A 24,458-nucleotide genomic window follows, 5' to 3' on the forward strand; every position below is an offset into this window, starting at 1 on the left:
TCATCCTATCATGTTACTAGTGACAATCATGGCTTACATTCATATCTTCCAAGGACAAAAAGAAAGTCCTGATTTTCTTGATGTAATTTGTGTAAAAGAATGTGATTTTATAGGCTATGTCTGCTCTTACTGGGGTTGTGGGTGAAGACAGGAAGTACTGGGAGGAATGGACTAACCACTGAAATGTAAAGATTGTCTGGTTTCAGCCTATGTTCCTAGCAGTATGTAAACTCTAGATTTTCTTAAACTAATTGTGGAGGTTAGTTACTTCTCTAGTTTTTAAACGTAACTTACAGTTTGTTAGTATTACACAGAAATGGGAGTGGAGTAGAGAAAGTTAGTGACTTTTGCTGCATAATTTAATACTTATAATTGTTCTTTAGCAAGTTTATTTCTTACATTCGTTCTCTTGCAATTAGCATTTTACAGATAAGAGCACTTTTAGAATAATAGCTGTCAGGCATTTGAAAAGGAGCAGAGAAGGTAACATGGTGTAATAAGGAAAGGACTAAAAGGTAGAAGGCCATCTGGATTTTAATGCCACTTTGGACAGTGAAGAGCTATGTAGCATTGGTCAGTTCAGTAAATGCCCTATGCCTCAGTTTCACCATTTGAAACAGGACATAGTTGATATCCTTTCAGCCTTATATAAATGTGTGGTTCTGTTACAGTTGAAGTTTTTATATTGATAACATTTTAAGGAAACTTTTCAGAATCTAGAATTTGAAATAAAATAAGTAACAGGTAAGTAAAGGTTGTAGTAAAAAACTGACCCATAGACTTGGCACTGGGCTTTTCTCCAGCAAACATAGTATCCACTTATTTCATTAAGTGGTTATTTATTAAACCTGTTGTGTAACAAATACTGTGCTAGTTTTGATGTTATAAAAATTTTGGGGGCGCCTGGGTGGCTCAGTGGGTTGAAGCCTCTGCTTTCGGCTCGGGTCATGATCCCAGGGTCCTGGGATCGAGCCCCACATCGGGCTCTCTGCTCAGCAGGGAGCCTGCTTCCTCCTCTCTCTCTGCCTGCCTCTCTGCCTACTTGTGATCTCTGTCAAATAAATAAATAAAATCTTTAAAAAAAAAATGTTTGCCTTTTAGGAATTCACAGTTGGGTGGCACTGGCTAGGATTAGGAGACTGTTGTAAACTTTGTAGATTGGTAGATCTTTTTAGTGTGATAATCTAGTACAACACTTCTCTGGTTTTTTATCGTATTAGTGTGTGATACCTCTGAAACTTTAATGAGTCCCTTTGCATTAGATACTTGTAGCCTCAAGCAAACTGATTCAGTTCTCTAGGCAGGAAGGCTTGATTTGATTTTCTAGACAGTTTGTTACAGATACATGTGATACATATGCACATTCCATAACACTTACCTAGTTTTACTGTAAGAAACACTTTTGAAAATAAGGCCTTTAGGGGCACCTGGGTGGCTCAGTGGGTTAAGCCGCTGCCTTCGGCTCAGGTCATGATCTCAGGGTCCTGGGATCGAGTCCCGCATTGGGCTCTCCACTCAGCGGGGAGCCTGCTTCCCTCTCTCTCTCTCTCTCTCTGCCTACTTGTGATCTTTCTCTGTCAAATAAATAAATAAAATCTTAAAAAAGAAAAGAAAAGAAAAGAAGGCCTTTAAAAACATGTCAGATTTATTTAGCAGTAAAATTAAAAATATAAGGGCTTTATTCATTGAAGCAAATAGATGTGATGTCAGTTAACAGATATTCATGACTATTTGGATGATAGCTTTGCCACATTATATCAGGAAAATAACCACTAACATTAAGACATTTAATTTTTTTTAATTGATAAAAACACAGAGTAATTATTCCAGATTTTTTTCTTTAACACGTTTAGATACTAGTTAGAATGAAATAAGCATAGACATTAGAAAATGGTTAGCTTTTTAAGGTTTGCAAACAAGATTTTGTAAAAAAAGAAGAAAATGAAAAAGCCACGAAAATTATAGGCAGTTTGTGTTCCCAAAGTTTGTCAGTTGGGCCTTTGAAAATCAAAATCTTTTCCTAAAAGAAGTCTTTTTTGGAAGGTTAGTCATTTTGGTTAGATTTCTAGGCAGATCGTTAGTTTATAAAAATTTAACAAAGTTATAGTAGTGTTTCATTGGTAAATGTGTTCTGATTGATTTTCAAGTTTGTTTTTTTTTTAATCTGAGCTCTTAGAACATATGAAATATTTTATCAGCTAAATGCTCTGATTATACAGGGAATGACCTCATTCCCTTGCCAGTTACTCTATCTCCTCACCTTCCCAACTCTTCACCATTTAAAAATCACTGTGTTATGAGTTTCATATTAGGATGCCAGGACCCTCCCGGTGACACCTTGCTGTTAAGCTGAATTTAAGTACAGGAGGGTCCCTAGCTTCTCTACCTGCTTGTTCCAGACACTTAACCCTACTTCCTACTTTATCCCTATAGGACAGTATGAGGAATGGGAAAGCTTCAAAAGATTGGAAATGAGAAAGAAAAATGAGTAAAGTAGAAAAGGGCTTAGGAAAATGAGGAATGAAGGTAATGTGGAAGTTTATAATTTCCTTCTTCGTGCCTTTTTTTTTTCCTGTTTCCCACGCATTTACTGTCATAAGCATTGGGCATGAAGGAAGAAAACCCATTTTATGGCAGGTGGTATGCTTGCTACATGTGTAGTTCATATGCATTATTGCATTTAAATATTTGAAATATCTTTTCAAAATAAAAAAAATGTGGATGATGGTATTACATGTGAAGAAACTGAGTATCAGAAAGTATATGTAATTTTCTAAGGTCATATGTCTAGTGATGACCAGAAGAACTGAATTTATCTCTGACAGGAAGCCTGTTCCCTAGAAGATAACTTCCTTAGGGATAGAGAGCAGTGATGGAAGGGAGGGTTTCTTTTCTTTTCCTTCTCCCTTAAACTGTACTTTTTTTTTTAAAGATTTTATTTATTTGCCAGAGAGAGAGAGAGAGAGTACATACAAGCAGGCAGAGAGGCAGGCAGAGGCAGTGAGAGAAGCAGGCTCCCTGCCAAGCAAGGAGCCCGATGCGGAACTCAATCCCAGGACCCTGGGATCATGACCTGAGCCGAAGGCAGCGGCCCAACCAACTGAGCCACCCAGGCATCCCTAAACTGTACATTTTTATTGGGGCTGAGAATTCCCAACGACTTACACTTTGCTTTTTAATTGAAGTAGCTTTGCAGTACGTATTTCATAATGGGAATCAAGGTCAGATATATGAACTTTAAAAGATGGGTTATTACACTAAACTCTAGCAAATGCTTTCCTTTTGTAGGTTTGGCTTTGTAATGGAAAATTGATACACTAATTCCAGAGCATTCTTTATCTTTTAATAACAAGATGTTCAGCCCAGATTTACAAGGATACAATGTTTGAATGTTTTCCCAATCAAGTTTCTCCTTCTTTTTTTAATCTAAATTTAATTCAACAGAAGAACAAAGCAGACAAAAGATGGGTATTACACTAACTAAACTGTAGCAAGTGGTGTCCATTTGTAAGTTTGGGTTTGTAAAGTGTATTTGGAGTCTATGTGTATATAGTCACCTTCTCGCTCTTTCCCTGTCATTCCTCCTCCCCTGAATTGAGTTTATGCTCAAATATGAACCTTCTGAGTGAAAAGCTGGCTCAAACTTCTGTTTTGCAACATTGCCTTTATTTCCACTAATTAAATCATTTTGCCCTCGATGAGTTGATAGAAATAGTTGGAAGGTCTGCATGTCTGAATGGTCCTACATCACATTTTGGATATGCTGCAGAAAGAGAGCATACTTTTTGCCTTGTCAATAAGATGACAGTTTCCTACACCTTGGAATGATGTAGGAATTGGCTTGACTCATCAGCCATTCAAAGCTTTCCTTCCTTCTGGAGGAAAACAGTAGGTTTCTTCCATCCTGCCTTGTTCCTATGAGTCTACTGTTACATGCATTCCTTACTCTCTGGATGAAAAGTCTCATCTAAAGCTCCAAACGGAAATTTTGTTTGCTGCTCGTTTACCACTGTCAAATTCTGTTGACAAAGATTTTCTTAGCCACCTTAGAAGCCTTTTCTTCTTTGGCTTCCTTTTATTTCTTCAGTTGTATCTAAGAATGTACCCTTTGTCCTGTTTAATAAGCTGGAGCATTGTTTTCTAATGGGAATGCTGGGTTGATTTGGTAGCATTATTATGCCACATAGAATGTAATTCCTTCATAAATCACTCCAGCAGTTCCATCATTGCCCATGTTTATTAAGTCTACATAAGTGTTGGCAGATAGGTTTTAAACTGTTACGCCAAGTCTAAATGATGAGAGTGGCTGCTGCTAGAATGTAAGTTCCATGAAGGTTGGGGGCAATCTTTGTTTTGGTTACAGAAGTTAACTCAAGTATCTGGAGCAGTAGCACAATGTGGACACTTAATAAATGCTGTAAAGTCAATGACAGTGTAACAGTCCACTGGCAGTATTTGCTTCTCCTGGGCATGGGAGAAAGAAATGTCAACAAATAACTAGCTCCTCATTAGAAGCTTATGCTGTAACCACAGATGCTTTTCAATCCAGGCTCCTTGGAGTATCAGGCCTAGGGCTAAACTAGTGGCATCAGTGCTCAGGGTGAATTCAAATAAACTTTGTACTTGAGCCTGATGAAGAAACTGAGGTTTCACTTTGCAGTGACTTGTGTTAAAGACCAGTAAAATAAAAAGTATGTGCAATAGGGAATTTCTTTTCTTTATATGTTATTCTTTATATCTCTAGCAGCTGTGCTTCTTAAAAACTCTGGCACACACCAGTTCCCCTTACATTATGTTGATATAAATGAATTATATGCATATATCTGGTTGTAGGCAGATTAAGAAAAATAGTCTGTGGTAAGGCTACCTTACAGTGACAACCTTAGAACGGGAGAATGAATTTTTGGTGTAAAGAGGAGTTGTCTTTGCTCCAGAAGGTGAGAGAAAGTAACCTATATTAAAAATGTTAGACATCTTAAAAAAAAAAAAAGACATCTATATAGAAATATGCTGTTTGATTATAGAAACATAGTTAGAGTATTTGAAAATTGTGGACAAAGATGATATCTTTTTTTTTTTTTTTTTTTTTTAAAGTAAACCCTATGCTGAATGCCCTCATGACCCCGAGATCAAGAGTTGCATGCTCTACTGACTGAACCAGCCAGCTAGGTGCCCCAAGATGGTATTTTCTTGATTTAAGACAACGTATTAGTACAGAGGCAAACTAATTATGACGGAAAACGTCAAACATCCCAGCACCTTCTGGAAGTTTGCTTTTTAAGAAGCAGAGCATCTGGAAAAATATTACTTCATGTTTAGGTGGTAAAGGAAGCTGTAAAGGTATTTGCTGTTTTGAACTTAATTAAGGTCAGTAGAAAAAACTGATATGCAAAGTAGAGAAAGAACTTTTGGAGATAGGGACCATGTTTTCCTGGGTTTATATTAAAAGTAACAGGAAAAGTAATTTTGGACTTTAAGAAGATGTATGCTCTAGACTTTAGGAAACATATTTGAAAACCAGTAAGGGTCTGTGATTTCAGATTCTGATGGGCAGAATACCACCTAAAGGAATGAAAAGTCTAAAAATGCCCCAGACTTATTGTATGAAGAGCTTAGAAAGCACTCTGATATGGGAGGGGGTCAGGGAAGAATTGTGGATTATCTCTGCATTTATGTAGTCCTTTTAGTGATTGAGAAAAGATAGTAATTAGCCATATCAAAGAACTGGTGGGGATAGTAGCAAGTGGGAATCATGATGGGGTTCAAACCCTACCCTACTCCCTCCTCCTCACCTCATTACTTCTCACCCATTAAGGCACTCCTTCTGGGGCTTAGTTCTTGTTTTTATTTTTAATTTTAATTTTTTAATTAATAGAACTTAAGTCAGAAGGAAGAACTCATAATAAAGTCCAGGTAGAAGAGAGGGTCAAGAACCTCTTAGTATATTGTCAGAAGATGAATAGGGTTTTTAGAATGGGATCCCTGGAAGAAAAAAACTAATGACAATGTGGATGATTCCTAGAGATAAATTCGAAGCTGGAAGTAAGAAGGAAGCCACAGATATACAACTTAGGGAAGGTGACATAATAGATAGTGGGAAATGCCTATCATGTCTTCTTTTCATCTCCTGGCTTCTATAACATGTTCTTTAAGTTAGAAAAGATAGAAAAGAGAGTAAGAAAGTAGATAATAGATAGTTAAGAGGGCATCTAGCTTCAGTTGATTTCAAGCTTCTAGGTCCAGAAGAATTCTGTTTGAATGTTCTGAAAGACATTTCTCATATTCCCAGGGCCTCGGTAATAGAGAAATCAATGGAGACAGGTAGACGTTTAAAAAAAAAATTTTAATAAAATGATATTTTAAATGAGGTTTGTTTACTCTCAGGCCTATTTTTGGGCTTTCGTTCTTTTCCAGATATTCTTTATTCCTGTGCCAATACCACATAGCCTAATGATTAGGACCATGATAACAATAGCAAGAAGAGCAGTTAATATTGAGTACTGCTTATGTGCCAATCATGGTGAAAAATACTTTAAAATATTTCAACTAATTCATTTCTAACAAAACTCTGTGAGTTAAGTATTTTTCTTTAGAAAATTTGGCTTAAATATTCTGAAATTTAGCCATTTTATTTCATGAAAGGATTTTCTTTTAAAAAAATATGGAATGCTGCACAAATTTGTGTTTCATCCTTGTCCACAGGCTGTGCTAATCTTTGTTATCTTTACAGTTTTAGTATATATGCTGCCAGAGTGAGCACTGAGTCAGTATTCTTTTTAAGTAGGTTCCACAAAAGCATGAAGCCCGGTATGGGGCTTGAACTCATGACCCTGAGCTCAAGACTGAGCTGAGATCAAGAGGCAATCACTTAACCAACTGAGCCACCCAGGCACCCCAAGAAGTTACATTTATTCATGTATGAGCTAGGACTGCAACCAACTTGCTAACTTCGGAGCCCATTCTCTGAACTATGAGGTTGTGATTACTAGTAGGACAAATCTCATTTTTCTTTTTCAAAAATTTCCCAGCTATTATTATGCATTTATTTACTTATCCGTAAGAGGTTTGTTATGATTTTGGTTTAGATAATGTTTTTATTAAGGTTTATTTAGGAAGAATGGACATCTTTTAATAATGGCTCTTACCATCTAAAAAGTTACAGGTTTCCATTTATTGAGCTTCTTTATATCACATGATTTTATTTTTGTAATACAGACTCTAAACATTTTTCCTCAAATTTATTTGTAGGTATTATTTCATGTGTGGTTTGAAAAAACCTTGTTACTTAGAAATAATTTCAAAGTTACAGAAGAGTTGCAAGAACAGTACAAAGAACTTCTGGATCTCCCTTACCCAGATTTACCAATTGTTAACATTTTGCTACATTTGATTTTATTATTCCTGCATTATTTATATGTGTATGGGTATTCCCACTCTTTCCACCTCCACCCCCAACCATTTGAAGATTCTTTGCAAATATCACGTCTTAATACCCTTAAGTACTTCAGCCTGTATTTCCTTAAAAAAAGAAACATTTTCGGGGTGCCTAGGAGGCTCAGTGGGTTAAAGCCTCTGCCTTCGGCTCGGGTCATGATCTCAGGGTCCTGGGATCGAGCCCTACGTTGGGCTCTCTGCTCAGCAGGGAGCCTGCTTCCCCTTCTCTCCCTGCCTACTTGTGATCTTTCTCTCTCTGTCAAATAAATAAAATCTTAAAAAAAAAAAAAAGAAACATTTTCTTATACAACCACAGTACGATTATTAAATTTAGAAATCTTAACAACTCTGTTATAGAGTTATCCGATATATAGTTGTAGATTGAAATGTGTTTTCCCAAAAGATCGTTTTAATCCTAACCCGTAGTACCTGTGACTGTGACCTTATTTAGAAATAGGTTAGTTGTAGATACAATCAAGTTAAGATGAATTCAAACTAGATTCTGGTGGGCCCTAATCCAATGTGACCAGTGTCCTTCTAAGAAGAGGAAAGTGCCATGTGACAACAAAGGCAGAGATTGGAGTGATCCAGCCCAAGCCAAGGAGCCTCAAGGATTGCCAGCAACAATCAGAAACTAAGAGGAGGCAAGAAACGATTCTTTCCAGAGTTTCAAAGGGAAGGTGGCCCTGCTAACACCTTTGAATTTGAAATTCTAGTCTGAAAACATAAATTTCTGTTCTAAGCCTTTTTTTTTATTTTAACAGCAGCCCTAAGAATTAATGCAGTAGTCCATAACCAATATTTTCCCAGTTGTCCTCATAATTCCTTATAACAATAATCCAGGATCTAATCCATTGCATTTAGTTATCCCATCTTTTTAGTTTCCTTTAGTTTGAACAGTTGTTCAGCTCTATCAGATGCTGGTTTTTGAAAAGTCAGACTACATGTTTTGTACAGTGTTCCCTAGGATTTGTTAGGTGTTTCTTGTGATTGGATTCAGATTATGAATTTAGGGCAGCAATGCTATATAAGAGGTATCATGTCATTCCTAGTATAGGCCATGAAAAGGCACTTCTTGTTAGTCTGTTGCATTTGGCAGTATTAACTCAGGTAAGGTGAAACCTGTCAGACTTCCTTCACTGTGAAGTTGGTATTTTTCTCTTTTAATAAGTAGTAGGTGAGGAAGTACTTTTAGCTCATTTATCAGTGATTGGCTGAATTGATTATTGTACCGTTGGTTGCAAAATGATACTTTTCTTTTTTTAAAGATTTTATTTATTTATTTGACAGAGAGAGATCACAAGTAGGCAGAGAGAGGGAAGCAGGCTTCCCGCTGAGCAGAGAGCCCGATGCGGGACTCGATCCCAGGACCCTGAGATCATGACCTGAGCCGAAGGCAGTGGCTTAACCCACTGAGCGACCCAGGTGCCCACAAAATGATACTTTTCTAATTCTATAATTCCTTCTACATTTTTGAGTTGAGATTCTGTAAGAGAAAACCTTTCCATATTCCTCGTTTATTATCAGAATGATTCATAGACCATTTTTTAGCCAACAGGTTATAATCCATTAATATCTTTATTATTATTATTTTTAAATAGCTTGTTTATTTGAGAGAGAGCGTGCATGAGTCAGGGGAGAGGGAGAAGCAGACACTCTTCTGATCAGGGGCGCTTGATGTAGGGCTTCATCCCATCACCCTGAGGTGATGACCTGAGCCAAAATCAGACCCTTAACCAACTGAGCCACTCAGGTGCCCCGTCCTTATTCATTTTGATGCTCAAATTTGTTCTGTTGTTGGCCAGCAAGATCTTCAAGATGGCTCCTGTGTACTTTTTTTTTTTTTTTTTAGATTTTATTTATTTATTTGAGAGAAACAGAGCATGAGAGGGGAGAAGGTCAGAGGGAGAAGCAGACTCCCCGTAGAGCTGGGAGCCCGATACGGGACTTGATCCCAGGACTCCAGGATCATAACCTGAGCTGAAGGCAGTTGCTTAACCAACTAAGCCACCCAAGCACCCTCCTGTGTACTTTTGATATATTCCCATCATTTTCTGAGTACTACTTTCTTTCTTTCTTTTTTTTGGGGGGGTATGAGATGTACCAGGCTACCTTGCTCTAGCCACTTATCAAAAAGCATTGATTCCTTTTAGCAGGTATGTGTGGTTTTGAATGGTTTGTTTTTAAAGTGTATTTTTATAATTGACTATTTTTTGTATACAAAAGAAACCTATTTCTGTATATATTTTGTAATTGCTCTATACACATCTCTTGTTTCTTTTCTTTCTTTCTTTTTTTTTTTAATTTTTAATTTTTTATAAACATATATTTTTATCCCAGGGGTACAGGTCTGTGAATCACCAGGTTTACACACTTCACAGCACTCACCAAAGCACATACCCTCCCCAATGTCCATAACCCCACCCCCCTTCTCCCAACCCCCCTCCCCCCAGCAACCCTCAGTTTGTTTTGTGAGATTAAGGGTCACTTATGGTTTGTCTCCCTCCCAATCCCATCTTGTTTCATTGATTCTTCTCCTACCCACTTAAGCCCCCATGTTACATCACCACTTCCTCATATCAGGGAGATCATATGATAGTTGTCTTTCTCCGCTTGACTTATTTCGCTAAGCATAATACACTCTAGTTTCATCCATGTTGTTGCAAATGGCAAGATTTCATTTCTTTTGATGGCTGCATAGTATTCCACTGTGTATATATACCACATCTTCTTGATCCATTCATCTGTTGATGGACATCTAGGTTCTTTCCATAGTTTGGCTATTGTGGACATAGCTGCTATAAACATCCGGGTGCACGTGCCCCTTCGGATCACTACGTTTGTATCTTTAGGGTAAATACCCAGTAGTGCAATTGCTGGGTCATAGGGCAGTTCTATTTTCAACATTTTGAGGAACCTCCATGCTGTTTTCCAGAGTGGTTGCACCAGTTTGCATTCCCACCAACAGTGTAGGAGGGTTCCCCTTTCTCCGCCTCCTCGCCAGCACATCTCTTGTTTCTGATGGTTTTTCATTTCTCTTAGGTTTTCTGTATAAATAATCATTATGCATAAATAATTATTCTAACCCTAACTAATTTTTTTTAAAAGATTTTTAAAAATTTATTTGACAGACAGAGATCACAATAGGCTGAGAGACAGGCAGAGAGAGAGAAAGGAGGAAGCAGGCTCTCCACTGAGTAGAGAGCCTGATGCAGAACTCGATCCCAGGACTCTGAGATAATGACCTGAGCCGAAGGCAGAGGCTTTAACCCACTGAGACACCCAGGCACCCCATAACTCATTTCTAATATTTATGCATCTTATTTGGTTCTCTTGTCTAATTGCATTGGTTAGTACTTTCAGAACAGACCAAAATGTTATTATAAATTTAGTAAGACTGTTTTCTAGGGTTTGCCATTAAGTCATGATACCAGAGTTCATTTGAGCTTTAGCTCTAGATACATAATAGAAGGATTTCTATTTCTGTGTTGTGGAGGGTTTTATCCTGTCAAGTAAGGGTGGATGCTGACTTAGTTTTTTTCTTGAGTTTTTTTTTTTTTAAATAGGTTGAATTTTTATTTTTAGTAGGTTGAATTAATATTATGAGTAGACATCCTAATATAAAACTATACTTAGATCTAAGAATAAGCTACAAATTTTTTTTTTTTAGTAGAGAAGCATACAACAGTGATTACGAGCACTGTCAAGCATAGTAGTGAAAGGGAAAAAAAATAAAGCTAAAGGAAAACTGTTTCCTCTGAACAGTACCCACAGAATACTCTGGTGAACAGACATGTAGGGTTTTCCCATACCAGCTAATTTTCCAACACCAGCTGAGTGTTCTTCAGTTCAGTTCTGACACTGTTTACCTGGAGTTAGCCTTAGATCTCACAGATTAAGGGCTCAGTTTTTCAAAGACTGCTCTCTCACCCCCAACCTCAGGTGCCAGTTGCAAATAGTGGATTCTCAGGTTACACACAGCTTCTGTCCAACAAGGTTATAAATTGGGAGTTTCTGCAGTTCTGCCCTTAAGTTTGATAATCTGCTAGAATGGCTAACAGAACTCAGGAAAACAGTTCACTTACTAGATTGATGGTTTACTATAAAAGAGTACAACTCAGGAACTACCAGGTGGAAAAGATGCATAATACAAAATATGGGGGAAAGGGCATAAACTTCCAGATAAGCCACCCTCCTAGCACCTCCTTGTGTTCACCAACCTGGAAGGTCTCTGAACCTTCTCAGGATTTTTATGGAGGCTCCTTTACATAGAAATAACTGTTTAAGTCATTGACTGTTGGTTCTTGGTTTAACCTCCAGCTTCTTTTCCCTTTCCTGAGATGGGAGTGTGTGGTGGGGCTGAAAGTCCCAACCAGCTAATAACATAAGTCGGTCCCCTGGTGACCAGCCATCTACTCTTAGGGCTTTCTAAAAATCACCACATTAATATAAACTCAGATGTAGTTGAAAGAGACTTATTATGAATAACAAAAGGTGTTCCTTTCACCTTTATTGCTCTTACCACTTAGGAAATTCCAAGGGGTTTTAATTCTGTGCCAGAGCTCCTTGGCTCTGGCATTTTTCTGGCATCTTTTACTCCGTTATGAATGTTTGGAAAGCAGGTATTTTGATAACCCAGAATGTCTGTTGAAGCAATACTATAACCATGAAAATTGGCAATCACTAAAGGACAAATGGCCTGGACTTCTCTCTGAGGCTAAATCTTTATATCAAAAGGTTAGAAAAATTGAAGGATAAATTAGATATGTTTAAGATTAGAAAATAGAAAAACATATATTTGCACTGCATTTTCAGGACTGTTCTAGACTCTAGATCTGAAAAAAAAAAGGATTATATTCAGTGATCAAATATGGCAGGAAAGGTGGTTATAGAATATTAGGGATTTTCAATACAGTTACTTCTCCAGGACAACTGATTAGCTAGTGACTAAGTAATGCTTATATTTGCTAGCAATTCAAGAGAAAATTTGTGAGGGTGTGAAGAGCCTCTTCACTAGCTCTTGCCCTTGTTCCCCCAACTTTCTGTCTCTGTCAGGATTGGGCTATTAGCAAAAAAATAAGAAGGAAGCTTTTTACTGAATGCTTTGGAAGAGATTAAAGAGCATAAGACTAATTTATTCATGTAAGTATCAGAAAATTTAATTTACCCATGAAATATGTGCTTTTTTGGATGTATTTTTGAAAAAGATTTAAAGTATTTTCATGCTTATTGATTTCTTAGGTCTCCTATCTTTCACTGAACTGATTTTATTACTTTCTGTTTGCCTGGATAGTCATCCTTTTCATCTAGTTAAAAAACTTTTTTTTTAATTTTTTAAGAGATTTTATTTATTTGTCAGAGAAAGAGAGAGAGCATGCATGTGCACAGGTAGAGGGGAGTGCTAGGCAGAGGGAGAAGCAGGCTCCCTACTAAGCAGGGAGTCTGATGTGGGACCCTGGGATCATGACCTGAGCGGAAAGCAGATGCTTAAATGACTGAGCCACCTAGGTGTATCTCATCTAGTTAAAATTTTTTGAGCAGGGTGTTATGTAGAGTTTTTTTATAGTCTTTTCAAACCCTCAGTGGCTCTAGCACTCTTCTGTACCTAATACTGTTTTTTGTTTTATTTTTTGATTAAGATTAAATCTAGCAACTTGTTTCACTGATTTGTATTTGTAAACCATATTGGATTTTTTTTTTTTAATAAATAGTGAAAGAACAAAATTAAGAGAAAAGCTAATGAGTTAGAAACAACAGAAAAAGAAATCTCAGTATGATTTACAAATAAAAATCCTCTTTGGGGGTTTTTTTGTTTTTATTTTTTCCTTGTTTATTTCCTTTTTGGTAATAATTGTGTAAGGCTATGAATTTTGCTCTGAATACAGCCTTCGCTGCAGCTCACTGATGTAGAAAGTTGTTACTCTTTTTATTTTTAATATAGTCTGTTTCTTCTTTGACACAAGAGTATTAGATCATGGAAAAACTTTATGTATTTATCTTATTTAGGAAAACATGAAAAAAAATTTTTTTAAGTAAACTTTACACCTGATGTAGGGCTGGAACTCATGACACTGAGAGATGGAGTCATGTACTCTATGGGCAGAGCCAGTCAGGGGCTCCAAACAACATTCTTTTGTTGCTGTTACCTCAGATCTTATGGCATATATTCTGTTGTCAGTACTCAATAAATGATAAAAAAAAATCAGAAAATTGATTCCAGTCAGATATAAGGTATTCATGTATATGGAATTTTAAATATCTGTTCCCCAAACCAGAAATATAAAATGTAGACCATAATAACATGACAAATGTTGATGTAATTCAGTTCAGCAAACTTTTTTACACACTTGACGCGAGCAAGCAAATACTGCTAATATTTCTGTTAAGATTTTGGTCATAGCACAAGATAGTATTGGGGAGTAAAGAAATTCTTGTTGAATTCTAACAGTTTTCCATAGTTGGAAACTTCCACTCCTGTATATGAGAAACCTTAGAAATCATGGTTTTTTTTTTTTTTTTTAAAGAAGATTTTAGAGAATGTTTTACACATAGTTACCGTATACATGTTTTTAAAAAATGATTTCAGGATTGAAATAGTAGGGCACAAAGATAAGGAATAGTTTAGAAATATTATACCAGTGTTCTGGCTTTAATTCTTAAGTCATGCTAAGGATCTCGAGACTGAGAATAAGTGATCATTCTTAGCTCAGGGGAAAAGGCTCATCATACAAAATGAAGGTAGAAGGAAAGAAAATATCAACTGTTTTTTTTTTTGTTTTTTTTTTTTTTTTAGATTTTTATTTATTTATCAGAGAGAGGTGGGGGGAGAGAGCAAGCACAGGCAGACAGAATGGCAGGCAGAGGCAGAGGGAGAAGTAGGCTCCCTGCCGAGCAAGGAGCCCGATGTGGGACTCGATCCCAGGACGCTGGGATCATGACCTGAGCCGAAAGCAGCTGCTTAACCAACTGAGCCACCCAGGCGTCCCTATCAACTGTTTTTTAATTAGAAACTTGATCTCCTTTTAATGCAACAACTTCATCAGACTGGAACAAAACCATTCACACTATTTCCACATTAATTTTTTACTTCAAAAAGTAAAAGCAGGCAACTTCATATTCTTTGGAGATTCAAATTGTAGATGGAATGAAGTTCTTAACATATGTCCTGCAGATCTGTTTGATTTTATGATACAGATACGGTCCATGGAACTCAATTATATAAAATTTTGGTATGTCCAAATACTTTTTTCCCCATAAGATTCAATTTATTCAAGTATCTATAGTATTTCTACATGGAAATAGTAGCTGTTGCTATATAACAAGCAGTGCAGAAAACTAATATTATCAATTACTGTTGTCACCCTGAATTGTTGATAAGATGATGTCAGAGGTTTCTGGAAATGGTCACCATGCATTTTGCCTTTCTAATATAACTTATTTTCGGATCACCCACTTTATACTGATATTTTGAGGCTAGAGCAGTTTTTGAAGTCATTATCAAGTCTTTACAGCTTACATGGGATATAGATAACTAGTGAATTAATCTGATATATGTTAATTTATTGTAGGTTGAATTTATTTTTTTATCCTACATGCTCTGTTTTTTTAAATCTACACTCCCTTCAGTTAAAGAGGCCAGATTCAAACATTAGTTTGTTGGCTAATATTTACGTTTTGAGTCCAGTCATAAACATTGATTGGGAAAGGATTTATTTCAACAAACTTACTTTATTTATTTATTTACTTTAAAGATTTTGTTTTTTTATTTAGCAGAGAGAGCACAAGCCGGGGGAGCTGCAAGCGGAGGGAAAGGGAGATCAGGCTCCCCAACTGAGCAAGGAGCCCAAGGTGGGGCTCCATGCCAGGACCTTAGCTGAGTGCAGATGCCTAACCGACTGAACTACCTACGCCCCCCCCACCCTCATTTCAACAAACTTTAATATCTTATTTATTTATTTATTTGAGAGAGAGAGAACGAGAGAGGAGAAGTCAGAGGGAAAAGCAGACTCCCTGCTGAGCTGGGAGCCCAATGCGGGACTTGATCCGAGGACTCCGGGATCATGACCTGAACTGAAGGCAGCTTAACCAACTGAGCCACTCAGGTGTCCTAACAAACTTTAAAAGAAAAAAAAAATTATGTCTGTTTCAGGCAAGTCATCATGTTAATTAATTAAGCTTTTTAGGAGATAAAAAGGAAACTCTGTTTATTAGTTCCCTGTTTATTAAGTATACTACTACTTAGACCTCCAAGAAATTTTGTATTTGAGGTTTAAAGTTCAATGGCAAATCAAAAGAAGAGAAACACATTCAGGGAAGGCATGGTGGGGTGGGATTTGAGTATGTTTTGACGGATAAATAAAATGGACATTGCAGAGGGAGCAAATAACATGAACAAAGACACAGAGATGGCAAAGGCAAGATGCTTTCTGGTTATAGGGTGCGTCTAGCACCAGAAATATATGTGCTTCTAGCATAGGAATAGGAGTCAGTCATATACTAAAAGTGATGGGTTTCAGACTTCACTGTTGCTTTTCATCACTTGGGTTATGCAGGCTCCTAAATTCTACCTCTAGAAATTGTAATTTAGTAAACCTGGACTGAGAACCAAGAATCTTCATTTTTAATAAATACCTGAAGCTATTGTGGGGACGTTTGTACAACTTGAAGCTTTAAATATGTTCATTTTGACACTGGTAAACCACTGGGACTCTGGAGTCTTATTGCCTCACTTGGTGTATGACCTTGGACAAGTTACTTAACCCTCTGCATATTAGGTTTTGTATCTGTAAATAAGAAAAGTAACAGTAATTGTTTTTTAGGATGTTTTGTGGCTAAATGAGATAAACCATTTTAAGTACTAAGCGGGCTATAATGCAGTAACTGCTCACTAAGTGTCATCTGTTGTTTTGTAGCTATCATTGTCATCTAATTAAGAGAAATGTATTTTTTATAGATTATATTCAGTTCATTAGTTATTCTACCCTACATGCTTCATCATACTACTTGCTGCATTACCTTGTGTTTGGTTTCTTCCTTTACTCATTCATCAAAACCCATTGAAATGTAGTGAATATAATATCCACATTATTAAATATACATATAAAATATGAATGTCATAACTACTTGTTCTTAATTGTTCACATTGATTTTTGTTTTATTTATTTGAGGAAGAGAGAGCATGTGAGTTAGGGGAGGAGCAGAGGGAAAGGGACAAGCAGACTCTACACCGAGCTTGGAGCGCAATGTGGGGCTCCATCTCAGGACCCTGAGATCATGATCTGAACCGAAATCAAGAGTTGGGCACTCAACCAGCTGAGCCACCCAGATGCCCCTGATTTGTTTTAGTAATTGGCGATAAGTTATATGCTTAGCAAATTCAATACTTTTTCTATTTGAGGCAAAACAATATAATGTAGCAGCTCATTTGAATGAATTTTAATTTATTTAATAATGCAAAGATAGTATGGATATTGTTAGAGGTTTTAATTCATTTAAAGATGTAATTTAAAAGTAGAACATGGGGCGCCTGGGTGGCTCAGTTGGTTAAGCAATTGCCTTCAGCTCAGGTCGTGGTCCTGCAGTCCCAGGATCGAGTCCTGCATTGGGCTCCAACTCCACAGGGAGTCTGCTTCTCCCTCTAATCTTCTCCCCTCTCATTCTCTCTCTCTCACTGTCTCTCTCTCAAATAAATAAACAAAATCTTAAAAAATAAAAATAGAACAAACAAGATGCTATGCCTTTTATTTTACTTTATTTATTTATTTTTAAAGATTTTATTTATTTATTTGTCAGAGCATGCTCAGACAGGGGTAGCAGTAGGCAAAGGGAGAAGCAGGCTTCCCACTGAGCAAGGAGCCCAATGCAGGACTCTATCCTAGGACCCTGCCAATCATGACCTGAACTGAAGGCAGATGCTCCACTGACTGAGCCACCCAGGCACCCCAAGAAGCTATTTATTTATTTATTTATTTAGATATTTTATTTATTTATTTGACAGAGATCACAAGTAGGCAGAGAGGCAGGCAGAGAGAGAGAGAGAGGAGGAAGTGGAAGCAGGCTCCCCACCAGGCAGGGCTCGATCCCAGCACTCTGGGATCAGGACCTGAGCTGAAGGCAGAGGCTTTAACCCACTGAACCACCCAGGTGCCCCAAGAAGCTATATTTTTAAAAGCATTTTAAAAGTATGGTATTTTAGATTTAAAAAGTTTTAATTTTTGTTATTAGAGGGATATTTTTTATTTTTATTTATTTTTTTTAAAGATTTTTTTTTTATTTATTTGACAGAGAGAGATCACAAGTAGGCAGAGAGGCAGGCAGAAAGAGGAGAGGAGGAAGCAGGCTCCCTGCTGAGCAGAGAGCCCGATGCGGGACTTGATCCCAGCACTCTGGGATCATGACCCGAGCCGAAGGCAGCGGCTCAACCCACTGAACCACCCAGGTGCCCCAAGAAGCTATATTTTTAAAAGCATTTTAAAAGTATGGTATTTTAGATTTAAAAAGTTTTAATTTTTGTTATTAGAGGGATATTTTTTAGAAGGAAATTCGGCAGTATGTATCACAACTTTAGAAAAGCATAACTTGACTCTTAGATATCTTTTCTATCAAAATATTCATGTATAGTCAATTTCATTATTTGCAGTATGTTTTAGAAAGTCACTGTGAACACCAAATTAGTGAATACTGACTCATTGCTCCTAGAGGAATTACAAGGTTAAGTTCCACATTTCTGTCAACTGATCAATTCATAATCTTGTTCCATGTGTGCTTCTGTTCCATGGGTGATAGCTTATTTAATGTGTCCTGTTGATTCATTAACATTGAACTCACAAATAGCACTGTAACTGATGTCCAAGTGAAGCTTGTATTACGTATTCTCTGTCAGGCACACCTCAGCCTTTTTGGTTTCAGAACCCTAGACAGCACTTCAGTGCTTAAACAGTGACATCACCAGCATAACACACACACACACACACACACCCCAAAGTGACACTAAATAGACTGCTGAAGGGACACTTGTTTACAGTATGAAAGCCTTGTTTGACCTGAGCTGGGGACATGTGGTTCTGGCAACTTAAATTTTCACAGCTCTGCACATATCTGCAAATGACCATAAAAACACCAGGAACATTGAGTTAGGGGTTTACAGATAAATCTTACTAAAGTAGGCTAATTCACAAATAACTCCCTCAAGTTAAGTTCTCGTATATCAATCACCCCTTCCTCTCCAGGGAGGGGAAAAAAGGAAAATCCTTCCATGTTCAGTGTAACAAAGAAGGAAGTCATCCTTGTACTTAAAGTCTCCTGTCTTTAAATCCCTAGTAGTTTTGGTCATTGCTGAGACCAGTTTCCTGTTGAATTCTCATTAGGATTCACTTGAAGAACGTTGGTCAAGTGTCATCCAAACAGGTTTATGCCAACCACAGGCCTGTTACCAGGATTCAGGCTTTTTACAGTGCTTCTGTCCTTCAGCCACTTAGAACAAGGCCAACTTTACTTGTTTCTCTTTCTCCCTCCAAGGCTAGTGCTTCAGAGGTTTGATACGGGAAGAGGGAGATGGTATCTCTGACTGACTTACTCCCTCTAAGACCTGGTTAGATGAGGAAGTTCACTCAATTGACTTTGTTTTACTTTGAGAGCTAAATAAATTAAACCATGCTCCTAATTTAGAAAAGTTACATTCCTTAATACCTAATTAACATATATACATTTTGAGCCAAAACATGCTCACTATCTAAACCATAACAAATCAGTATGATTTTGGTAGCATGTTTATTATACTGAATTAGTGAATACTAATTCTGTTTATTATAGATTATAGGCACTGTGATAGGCAGAATTATGGCTTCCCCTGAAAAATCCATATCCTAACTCCCAGGACCTGTGAATGTATTAAGTTACATAGCTGAGGGGAATTACAGTTGTAGATGGAATTAAGGTGGCTCATTTCTGATTTTAAAGTAGGAAGAGCAGCCTGGATATATCCAGGTGGGTACAGTTTAGTAATAAGAGGTTTTAAGAGTGGAAGAGAAAGGCAGAAGAGTCAAAATTTAAAAACTTGCTCTTAATCCAAGAAGAAATTAGAAACTGTGCTTAATAAATGTCCTATAGACACTTAAAATTGCAAGAAAAGTTTTTGTTTTTGTGCCGTATTTGTGACAAAATGTGTCTCAACATAGGCATTTTTGCCAATAAGAAATTTAGGAAGACTCAGTTAATTTAGTATTCCTGTTTTCTTTAGTGTAAATAGCTTCTGTTTATTTTGTTTATTATTAAAAGAAAGAGCTAAAAAACTTTGTTAATTGTATATTACAAGTATATTTTTTTAAGATTTTATTTGTCAGAGAGAGAGAGAGAGAGTGAGCGAGCACAGGCAGACAGAATGGCAGGCAGAGGTAGAGGGAGAAGCAGGCTCCTCACTGAGCAAGGAGACCGATGTGGGACTCAATCCCAGGACGCTGGGATCATGACCTGAGCCAAAGGCAGCTGCTTAACCAACTGGGTCACCCAGGCGTCCCTGTATATTACAAGTATTAATATCAGGTGAAAAAATAACCAGTAAATGATACTACATAAAGAAGCTTAGAAAAATCGGTTTAGTGAGGGAAGTAGATATGTTAACTCACTCTGTTTTATGCTGATTTTCCCAATTGAATAAGTTGAGCTCTCAGATTTACTTTTGTTATAACCTTGGATCTATACTTATTGCTAGAGAACTAGAAAAGGTTATGTGATTATTTTTCCCAAATGTTTTTATAAAATCCATTTATAAAGTGCTTTATATAAGGTTTTCTGTTCAATTTGGAACAAGATAGGAGAAAGGCATTTAGAGTGTGCTAATTCACATTTTAAAGGGTGTTTTTTGAAATCTATTCCCAACTCTCATTGAATCTCTAGCTAGAAGTATACTATATAATTTGAAACTTTATTAGAATATCCTTAGATTTTTCCATATATATATATACACACACACATATGTATGTATATATATACACACATACACATAGTATACATATAGTATGTATACTATATGTATGTATGTATACATATGTATGTATATATGTTCTTACATATATACATACAGTATATATGTATACATATATATGTATATATATATAATATACGTGCCTTTATAGTCTGTCTGTATTTTTTTTTTAAGATTTATTTATTTCAGAGAGAGCACTAGAGCAAGTGGGGGAAGGGGCACAGGGAGAGAATCTTCAAGCAGACCCCTGGTGAGCATGGAGCCCAGTGTGGGGCTCAATCTCATGACCCTGAGATCATGACCTGAGCAGAAACAAAGAGGTAAACACTTAACAGACTGAGCCACCTGGTGTCCCTTTAGTCTGTCTTATATCATTAGCTGTTTAGATCAGAAGTTCAGGGAGTTAGAAATAAAGAGAATAATCCTTTTTACATGTTTCATGTTAATATCACGTTTCCCGTTCATATAGAACTTAAATCAGAGAAGTATAACTTAAAACGTGACTAACTACTAATATATTCCTATCATAGCTAATTCACTGAAGTAAAATAATTCTTGTGAACCATTAATAGCATTTACTTAATGGATGGAGTAGTAAGCCCTGAGTGCTGTGATTGCCTAGACTCCCTCATTTTCTAAGACTTTCTCCATCTGCCATGTTTCAGTGGTGATCCCATTGGCTTGAGGAGTCTGGGCTAGAATCCTTTAGTTTAGTAATGTGGAGTTCATACTTAGAATCCCTCATCTATCTCTAAAATGCAGATCTATATCTTGTAAAAGTTCCCCTTTTTGCTTTAGCTACCTTTAGTCAGATTCTGTCCTTGTAGCCAGAAGAGTCTTAACCAGTGCAAACACTTGCCTTTGTTCGAGTATGTGTTAGCTGTTCTCTGTTTGTCAGTTAATTGTCACAACCTTGCAAGACAGGTATTATTAATCATTAAAAAGAAAAAGAAAAAGAACTTAGGGTTTAGGAGCAATTTAAGTAATCTGATAGAGGATCACAGTAGCTCAAAAGTGAAAGAACCAGGATTGAAATGTAGGTCTAACTCCAAAGTTAGTTCTTAACTCATTCACTCTAAGAATACTGGATATCAGCTGTGGGCTAGACAGTAGGCCAACCTACAAAAGAGATAAAAAAAAATTTGCTGTCCCAGAGTTTATAGTTCAGAGGAAGATAGAGACAAACAGGCAGTGACAACTCAGGGTAGTGAATACGTGGGGGAGGGAATAAAATGTGCCTTAAGAGCACTTGAGAGGTCAGGGAAGATTCCTCGAATGTTTAAGGCCTGAAGATTGGGTATTCATAAGTCAAGCATAAGGGAAGGTAGATTTTGCCAAACATTTGTGAAAAGAACATGGTGCATTTGAAGATCTAAAAGAAATTCAGTATGTAGGGAGCATAGAATGTGGTAGATGAATGGAAAGATGAGCCTGGAGAGGTAAATCAAATTATTCAGGGCCTTCTATTTCATATTTAGTTATTTGTTCTTTATTTTGGGAGCAAGAGGAGGTTAGGGCCATTGAAGGAACCTGTTGATCTTTAAAAACTGTCAGTTATTTTGAGCAGGAAAATGGGTGTATTCGGATATAGCAGAGCATTCCTATTTGGGACACCAGGGACAAGTCAAGATCAAAGGAGAAGAACCTTACCTTGTAGAGAAAAGGAGAAAGTTGGAAGTTGAACAAAAGTCTTTTATAGGAAATTGAGAAGTCAGTGGTGATGGTTTCTCATAGGCTGAGTTGTGGTATTTTTATTGTCTGAGTTTGTTGCTGTGCTAAGGAGAAATTCTTTCCTTCTCCTATTGAAGGAATAAAGTAAGCTTCTGCCTATTGGGAATGTGAGGTATGTCTCTTCTTGGGACCCACAATCTCAAGCCCTAGGGCAGAGAATTCCCCCTCTGGCCTCCCAACTCCATTCAGTTTCACACTCCTTATCACATTTTCTTTGTAGAAAATGCATCTTCACACTGCAACCATAAAAGACTAGAGAAACATTAACACTAGGGGTATGGAAGTCAGTTAAGGAAGTTTTGCAATAGTACAGACAGTAAATGATTAGTAGCCAAGTGAAGTAGTAATTAGTTGGAGAAGTGGAAGAATTTTGGAGATTATAGAGTCGTATGGTCAGGTCCTGGTGACTCATTGGATATATGAGGTATGAGTTAAGAATGACTCTGAGGAGTCTGATTAAGGCAGTATGTACTTACCATTCACTGAAACACGGGTGACAGAGAAGAAGGGTGGGTTTTGATGGGAAAGATGGCAGGTCCCATTTTGGAGATGGTAAATTTGAGATTCCTGGAAGGTGTTCCAATGGTTGCCCAGCTTAAAGAGCCTCCTATAATGAGTAGTGGGTGTTTTGGCAAAACTAGAACTAATCTTTCATCTTCACCCCTCATTTCTGGGAGAGAAATGAGGTACATATGTAATAAGTTTATTTTAGAAAATCTGGGAGACTTTTTCTGCTAATTTAAAAAGTAAAATCATGTTCTCTTGCAACAAATTGCTAGAAAGTCATTGCTTGTCTTTGCCATTCTACTGTATAATTACCATTATTCTGTAGACTGCAGAAGAAAAAAGAGGGCTGTTTAAAGCAGAATTGGTATTTAATATATACATTACCTGGTAGAACTACAGGCAATTGTATTGGCATTGATTTTGAGAGACAGGCTAAGAAAATTAAACAATATACAAAACCATACTTTTTTATTTGTTGAGGATAGGATAGAATTTTCTTTTTTCTTTTTTTTAAAGATTTTATTTATTTATTTGACAGAGATCACAAGTAGGCAGAGAGGCAGGCAGAGAGAGAGGAGGAACCAGGCTCTCCGTGGAGCGGAGAGCCCGATGCAGGGCTCAATCCCAGGACCCTGGGATCATGACCTGAGCCGAAGGCAGAGGCTTTAACCCACTGAGCCCCCAGGTGCCCCAGGATAGAATTTTCTTAATGAAGGTTAAAAATTAAAAATCTTTTAATATTTGGTAATTAAAATTTTGAAAAATTTAATTTGTATCAAATTCTAACAAAATAAACTACATGAGTAATATATCCTCTTGCTTGAGAAAGGATATTATGTAGGAAAATAAGCTAAAAAGGACAGTGTTTTAAAAGAACATGTTTTGGAGTGCCTGGGTGGCTCATTCAGTTGAGCACCTCTCTTTGGCTCAGATTGTGATCCCAGGACCTTGGGATCAAGTCCCTCATCTGGCTCCTTGCCCAGTGGTGAGTCTGCTTCTCCTTCTGCCCCACCCCTGCTCGTGCTTTCTTTCTCTCTCTCTCAAATGAATAAAATTAAAAAAAAAAAATTTGTGTTCTCTTTGGCAGCACATACATTACAAATGTGTTTATAACTTCTGTACATCTAAAATTCAAAACAAAGTTTTTTGTAACTGGAAAAAAGTGGTTTTAGATATATATATAATATGCACAAATTAAATTGTTGGGTATCAAAACTTACTTTTTAAAAAAAAATCTTTGTTACTCCTATTACTAGGAATATTAGCTTGAGTATGAGAGGCAAATATATAGCTTCTGCTAATTCCTGAGAAAAGATTAGTAGTTGAACAGAATACAAGACCTGTACCAAAAGGTATCAAAGATCAGGAAGGTTCCTAGCTTTTGAGAATTATAACAGATTAAATTGATTACTTCTTGCCTTACTTCCCAGCTCATCTCTAGCTATGCTTCCCTTCATGTGATTCATGTGACTTCTTTTGGTTTTTGAAGTACATCTGATTATTCCTTGCTTGTTAACTTCTAATGCTGAAAGCTTCCTCTCCCCAAATTGTCTGTATTAATTTCACGTGTACAGTTTTTTTTTTTAAGATTTTATTTATTTGACAGAGATCACAAGTAGCAGAGAGGCAGGCGGGGGGGGGGGGAAGCAGGCTCCCTGCTGAGCAGAGAGCCCGATGTGGGGCTTGATCCCAGGACCCTGAGATCACGACCTGAGCTGAAGGCATAGGCTTAACCCACTGAGCCACCCAGGTGCCCCACACGTGTACAGCTGTTTATATACCAATTAAGCTTCTAAGTTTTAAA

The 24,458-nt window shown here is 37.1% G+C and overlaps 1 protein-coding gene and 1 non-coding gene across 3 annotated transcripts in view; one reads left to right on the forward strand and one right to left on the reverse strand.

Annotated features, from left to right (window-relative positions):
* Positions 1-24,458, forward strand: part of YES1 (YES proto-oncogene 1, Src family tyrosine kinase) — a 66,532-nt gene that overhangs the window by 6,036 nt on the left and 36,038 nt on the right. The gene's annotated exons all lie outside the window — the stretch shown is intronic.
* Positions 6,656-6,760, reverse strand: LOC123387682. The gene has a single exon (XR_006602193.1). It is a non-coding gene; the product is annotated as a U6 spliceosomal RNA (small nuclear RNA).

This window comes from Mustela putorius, unplaced genomic scaffold, assembly GCF_011764305.1.
Source record: "Mustela putorius furo isolate JIRA1106 unplaced genomic scaffold, ASM1176430v1.1 tig00003858_pilon_pilon_pilon, whole genome shotgun sequence".
Taxonomy (NCBI): domain Eukaryota; kingdom Metazoa; phylum Chordata; class Mammalia; order Carnivora; family Mustelidae; genus Mustela; species Mustela putorius.